A 7,242-nucleotide genomic window follows, 5' to 3' on the forward strand; every position below is an offset into this window, starting at 1 on the left:
TGTTGATGTTTATGAAGATGTTTTATTTTAAATTTGCTTTATCAATTTATTAGTAATGAAATGAGACAATCATGACCATGGGCCGTTAAGACCAACTCTGTTATGTTCCTTCTCCATGTGGCTCAAAGGGCAACTTTCTGTACTCACGTTTGTCCTTGTCTTGATCTCTAGGACAGGTGAGCAGAACAGGTAAACAGGCGAGAGCTTCTTGGGAAGCTGCTAGTTCAGGAGGAAACTGCTGAACCAAGGACAAGCACACTGCTCTCAATTTGGTTCAGCAACACTGGAAGCTCTGAACACACTTGATTATCTGCTAGGAGCCGCTCCTTGACCCCCAGCAGCCATGATTCTGCCCTTAGACAACCTTTCACCACTCTCCTTCACCACTTTAAGTAGAGGAGTGTCTGTGCAGTAATGACAAGAGGAGTTTCCCTCCTAATCCCCACGTGTGTACCATCTTCTCAGAAGGAAACACTATGCCACAGCTTGCAGTGCTTTCCTTCAGCTTGGCCCCAGTTGCTTTCTACACAGTAGAAATTCTTTGCAGTTTCAGATGACTGGCTGTGGTCCCTAGTTTCCAGTAATAGCAACAACGTTTTTTTCTCCTAGTTTTATATCATATTGGCCATTTCAAAGTAAATCTCAAGGAGGAAAGAAATGCCTGGACTCCCTCAAAATCCATCTTACACAAATCCAAATGTCTGTCAATCATTTAATTCCCTTCCAGACCCCAAGTTAGCAAGAATTTGCACTCAACCTGTCCAGAACCCCTTCAGTTAAAAATAATCACCTGCTTTTTATGACTGAAAGGCCATTAAAAACTTTTCATATTATATGTACTCTTCTCTTTCCAATTACAATATAATTTTTAAAGTGTGAGTAGAATGACCCCAATCATCCCTAGGTTTTCCAGAACCTCTATGGATTTGAAACTAACAATCTCCTCTCTCAGAAATCTCATATCCAGGTAAACCAAGATAGTAGTTACCATTTTCAAGGTCAATGTTGGTTTTATTTGTAACCCCTCACTCACAGCCATCATTTCCATCCATGTCTTGGCCATAGCAATAGTGAATAACATAGACAGAGTTACTTTTCCCTGCCTCAGAGACTATAAGAATGTATCCATAGGGTTAGGATCACAGTCTATATAGCTTCTAACCAGAGAAACTAAGTGAATTAACTAGAAAAATCATGTATATGCATGTGAGGAAGTTGTGAACTTCCATAATAAATAAAGTAACCTGGCTCATGATCTCAAGACACTTACAAATTAAAAGAATCTCATCATTGTAGAAGTTTCTGTCATAATTACAAAGAGTAAAGTATGAGTGGAATGATCCCTCTGAGACTAATATTTTCAGAGACTAGCGATTATGCCACTCAGGAGATATGCAAAATCTGTTTTTCAAAAGCACTGATGCCTCAGGCTGCCCTCCACAGTCACTTAAAATATTATAATTAATTACCTACTGGATGTGTAATAATGTACCAAATTTGCTTCAAGACATGTTCTCTATCCTAAAGAAGATTTTGTTCAGAAGGAGTGGTTGAAAGCTGTGAATGTTTACTTTTTCCCTGTAGCCAATCCAAATTACCCCAAGTGCATTCTTAATAAGATATGTTCTGAGCAATTTCTCATATCTTAAAATATTTTAAATGACTTTAAGTAAGGAGGAAAAGTCTTTCAGTATAATCACCACACACGAGCCACAGAGAGTTTAATGAAAGGGGCAGAATCCACTGGATCATTGGTGAAGACCCATCCAAGCATCCTCCTTATCTGATCTCTACAGAGATGTCAAAATCCATGGCAAAATGGAACATCTTCCCATGCTAAATTTGAGGAATCAGATCAATCAGCCAACGATTTTCAACCTAGGATAATGTGGCTGACAGAAAAACTATGAACACTATAGAAACGATGAAATTAATGTTTAAAAAAAGAAACCAGACAAAGCATTTTATCAGAGCAAAGGATCATTTAGGAGCAATAAAACCTGCAAAGAAAGGTCAAAAGAGGTGAACTAGGAGAAATTTCTCCTAAGGAGAAAATTTTAGTTTTCAAACATGTTCAAGTTCCCTGAGAATAGAAAATGTGCCTTATCAACTACATAATTTTTACTCTTACACCTTGGTGCAGAGGAGTGGTTTACTCTGGAAATTAGAGATTGAATTAGATAAATGTCATTTTGAGAGTGTATCTACTGACACTCTGCTACCTGTTCTCAGAAATCTCCAAATATCGCAACTGGAAGGCTAAATGAAGTAAATTAAGGAAGCAGATCTTATGGTCTTTGTGCACCAATGGCCTCATTCCAATCCCAGATCTGTCACTTTTATGTGAGTGACCTAAAAGCTATTTAATCTCTCTGACACCTTCCTCAAAGGTTATTTTGTGAAACAAGAGATACATGAAAACTGAAAGGATAGCACATAGGGCCAGCTTTGTGGGACCTGTGGCATCACACAGAAAAGCCTACATTTGGTTTAAAGTTCTGCTATAGCCCTCTTGAAATTCTTAACCATGATATCTTTGAATTTGTGATTTGCAAGTGAAGTCCAGTGGGACAATGGTGCACACATGTGAGCAGAGGAGAGACTCAATATGCTGTCTGTACTTCCTTCTCCATTTGCGTACTGTATTGCCAGTGTTCCCTGAGCTCAGAATTCTGATGAACTCAAGATGCTTGGGTATTTGGACAGACATAATGTTAAGAACAGGGTAACATCCTATGGCTATCCATAAGCAGAGATGGGTAGCAGAGGGACTAACAACCCAGGGAAATATTTGAACCTAAACTTGCTTCCAATGCAAGCAGAGGCAACAGTACTCTAAGAATCATGAACACCCAAGGAACTCATCTTAGTCATGGCAAACATTTACACTGGAAAGAAAGGAAAGGAAAAGGTAGAGCAGCATATAACTATTTTTTCTAATCAGCCCTACCTTACTCATAAGTAAGTCAAACATAGAGAGTATTGGTAGAATGCTTATCAAAAAGGGAAATAAAATAGTTGAATTAATATTGTGCACCATTTCCACTGGCCTAGTAGAAAGAAATACTACCTGTACAAACTATTAAATACAGGCCATCCAGTATCAGTGATGCCACAAATAAAATAAATCCCTTAATATTTACATTTAAAATTAGCACTGCACATATGAAGATGAATGGCACATTCATGAAAATATTTTGCATTTTTAAATTTTTTACTTATAACTATATCAAATAGAAAATTAAAAAATATTATGACTCAGCAAGAGAGACTGGAAGATAAGAAGTTTTATATTTTAGTACCACTACTAGCAAACTTCTGTGTAAGAGACGTTACATTTTATTTTGTACTGGGCCCTACAAATTGTGTAGTCAGCTCTAGTGGTACATATTGATCACTTTTAAAAACTAGGTAATTTCCACAAATAAAAACTTTGGGTAGAATTTCTCCTATTTGCCTTATCATCAAAACCACCATGAGCATTACTAATAGTACAGATTCCAATATTTTTTCTGGATAACCAATAGGTGCATAACTACCTGATTAATAGGAGCACCAGATGGATTCTCTTATCAAGTGTGTAATGAAAACACTTCTGTAGAGAAATAAAGTTGCAAGACAAAATATCACATCTTTCTATTGTTTGATTCTTGTATGTTAACCTATGCTTGGCAACTATTCTAGTTTGCCTCTTTCATCTATTGTACTGATGATATGTTCATATTTATTCATATTAAAAACACACTTACCCAGGTATGATGGTGCACATCTATAATTCCAGCCCTATGGAAGGCTAAGACAGACGGATTGTAAATTCAAGCCCAGACTGGGAAATATAGTGATTTAACAGTACCAGTCTTAAAATAAAAAGTAAGGAAAGATCTGAGGATATAGCTCAAGGTGAAGGCCCTCCCCAGTACCACAAAAAGAAAAAAGGAGCATGCTTAATGCTCTCTCTTTCTAAACATTTAGTAACATTTTTTATTAACATCTCTGTCTGGGTTTAAAGATGTCACCAAAATTGGTCTCATCTTATGAACTGAAACATTTACCCATATTCTTCTAAACACATATTTGCATATCTCCAGCTGGAACAGTTTCTTCTTTTTACCCTTTACATAGCATATTTATTTTTGGTCTTCTCTTAAATACTATTTACCCACTGAAGTACATACCTCTGTGATTTTAGGAACTGTTTGCCCTGATTAAAAATATCCATTTCTTCTTCTTCCATTTCTCCAGCCTTCTGCAAATAACATTTATTTTTCAGTACTGGAAATGGAACCCAGAGACAGTTGAACTACATCCTCAGCCCTTTTTATTGTATTTTATTTTTAAATTTTGAGACAAGGTCTCCCTAGGCTACCTAGGCTGGCCTTGAACTTATGATCTTCCTGCCAAAGCTAACCAAGTAACTAATATTACAGGCATCCACCCCTATGCTGTACTATGCAGTGACATTTCTAAAGTTATATTGATAACTAACTTCTCCTTGAGCTTGGCCAGTAGGGTAACTACAGAGTAGTGGGGGAGGAAAAGTCGATAGATGTCTTTGTGCTGTCTCCATTTCTGGAGCAAAATATATCTTCATGTCTCTTGCTTCTGGCATAGTCCCTCCTTTCATTGTAGCTTGTCACAGACAGGTTTGTTTTCTTATCCTAAGCAACATTATTTTCCACTTTCCTGGTACCCTTGAGACTGGTTTAGCTTTCTGTTGATGCTAACTTTATTGTCTGCCTCTTTTTTGTATCTGCTTAGGGTTTGGCTTTCCACGATTTTTGCAGCTACATCTTTCTATTAAACACACTCTTCTGATAATCCTGGTATAGGTTTTGTTTTCCTGGTGGAATTGTTCAACTTCAAATTACAAGTTTTCCAAAATTATTTAGTAGATAATTATAGAGTATCTTAGGAGAGCATGGTTTCAATGTTACAAACATGAGGAAGATATAGTCAGTTGCTGCCTTCAGGGATCATATGGTCTCATATGAGACAGACAAATACAAATATGATGTTTTGCGTAAGCGGATGTGTTTTAGAAGCACTAGTCCTGGCATGACCCCTTACTGGTGTTAATGTGGACAGCACAGGTATAAAGTCCTCCAAGGAGGACTTTGTACTTTGGGCTAAAGAGTAGTCTGGATGGTGCTGTTTGTACAAGAGGGAAATATTTAGGAAGACAACCCAGGCAAGAGTATTTAGAATGCAGTAGGAAAATCTGACTGGATTTAAAAAGATGCTGCCAAAGTTCAAGATGGTAGCAGTGGGAAAGAGGACTTGATGGCAGAAGAGTTACTTGGCTAGTAGAATCATCTGGAATTGGTAGACTGGAGAAGGAAAAGGAAAGGTCAAGAAAAACTACAAACTTCTGGGTCGTTTATCCCATCTTCCATGACATTTCCAGAGATAACTGATCTCTCTTCTCTCTCATTCCTATGAGCAAAAGTTAACACCAAACAGTCTTCATTTCATTTTTTACGCTACTCAGCTGTGCCCTCCTCTCACCCAGAGTGAATGATGGATCCTTCAAGACAATAGCAATGGCTTGATATTTTTCTGTTGTGTGAATCTTCCTCATAATATTTCACAGTAAAAGTATTTAATGGATTTATTTAATGAATATAGATTTCTTAAATGTTCTTCTAAAATGATATATTACTATAAGGCAAATTAAGTATTAACTTTAAATCTTCAATAAGGTAACTCTGAATTTTTAGCTTTCTAAAGTGTCAAGTTACTAAATATTAATTATCAAATGAAATAGAAATGCAGCCTTATTTTCAATAATTTGATCTTTCATGGTTTCAGTTAATCTTACTATCTTTGGTAATAAAGAGGTAGTAATTAGATTTCTTGATTAAGGGCCTAATGTTAACTGTGCAACATGATGCATAATAATATATCAAACCCCATATTTTGGTTCTTTTTAAATGGAAGGCTTACTGCATGATTAGAAAATGAAAAATGCAGTTTTTAAAGATTCATTTACTATAAATTGACTGAAATTGAGTTGAAGAAAATTTAAGCCTATTTGCCTTATTGATTCTATTTCCATCTGTATAACAATTATTTCTTAACATTGATTTGAGAAACTGCAATTTGCTTTCACATTTAATCAATGGAGTGCAATATTTAGGTCAAGATTCATCTTGAGAAATATCATAATTACAACAATATAGAAGCACCCTTTCCTTTTCTTGCTAGTGTTTTCAGATTTCTTTTTTCCACTAAACTGTTTAGCCTGTTTGGAATTCATGTGACATTTTACATGGGAAGAAGTGTGAAATGCCACTTTGCATACCGCTACCTTATAAATTATTCAGCCCTGCTGTTTATCAGCACCTTCTGCTTATAGATAAGAAGTCTCAACTCATTTGCTGCACACATCATACTGACCTGAACAATCAAAAATGGTTTGTAGCCTGCTAAGAGAGCAAGGAGAAAATACAAGCAAGAATATCTTGAGATGAGACTGTGTCATACTGAAACAAGCCCCACCAAGCTCACCTGGAGTAAAATGACACTAGTTCACTTGCCAAACTGTGCACCTGAGAGGAAGATGCACACACTCAATAAAGCACAGACCATGGCATACAAACTTTCATTACTCTAATGGGCAGCCTTACTGAATCAAAAACCAAATATTGTTACCCTCACAAGGAAACTTACAAATTTCTAAATCTGTATCAAGAGAGTCTATAATATTTTTTCAATTTTTTAAAAATATACCAGCTTTTCTGTCTACATTATCTCATAATAGACACTGTTTTCCTTATAACTTTGTGGTATTCTCCACTGTGGTCAAGTTTTGCTATGACTTGTACTTTGATTTATAATACCCAGTTTTCACCAGTTAAAGATAATGAATCCCACTGATGATAAATGTAATGAGATCTTCATTACTTGGCAGTTTATAGATTACAATTTGGCCGAAAGAGCCTAAACTAACTGTACCTTTACCAGGCCAGTTCATTTTTCCACAGTGAGTAATTTTCTTCACTGCATTTTATTTTCTCATACAGTCTAAGTGTAGGATAGTTTCTGGGTGAGTGGATCTGATTATTTATATAAAAATAATCATTTACCAATTGTAATAGGCAAATTCTCATTATTGTGAACAAAATATCCTACATATTCAACTTAAAAGGAATAAAATAGTTCATGGTTTCATAGCCCTGTTGATTTGGGCCTGTGGCAGCAGAGTACACCACAGCAGGAGCATGTAGCCCAGGAGTTGTTCAT

The sequence above is a fragment of the Heterocephalus glaber genome, unplaced genomic scaffold (genome assembly GCF_053883595.1).
Source record: "Heterocephalus glaber isolate CG9 unplaced genomic scaffold, H.glaber_assembly_v1.0 deba00000331, whole genome shotgun sequence".
Classification (NCBI taxonomy): Eukaryota; Metazoa; Chordata; class Mammalia; order Rodentia; family Bathyergidae; genus Heterocephalus; species Heterocephalus glaber.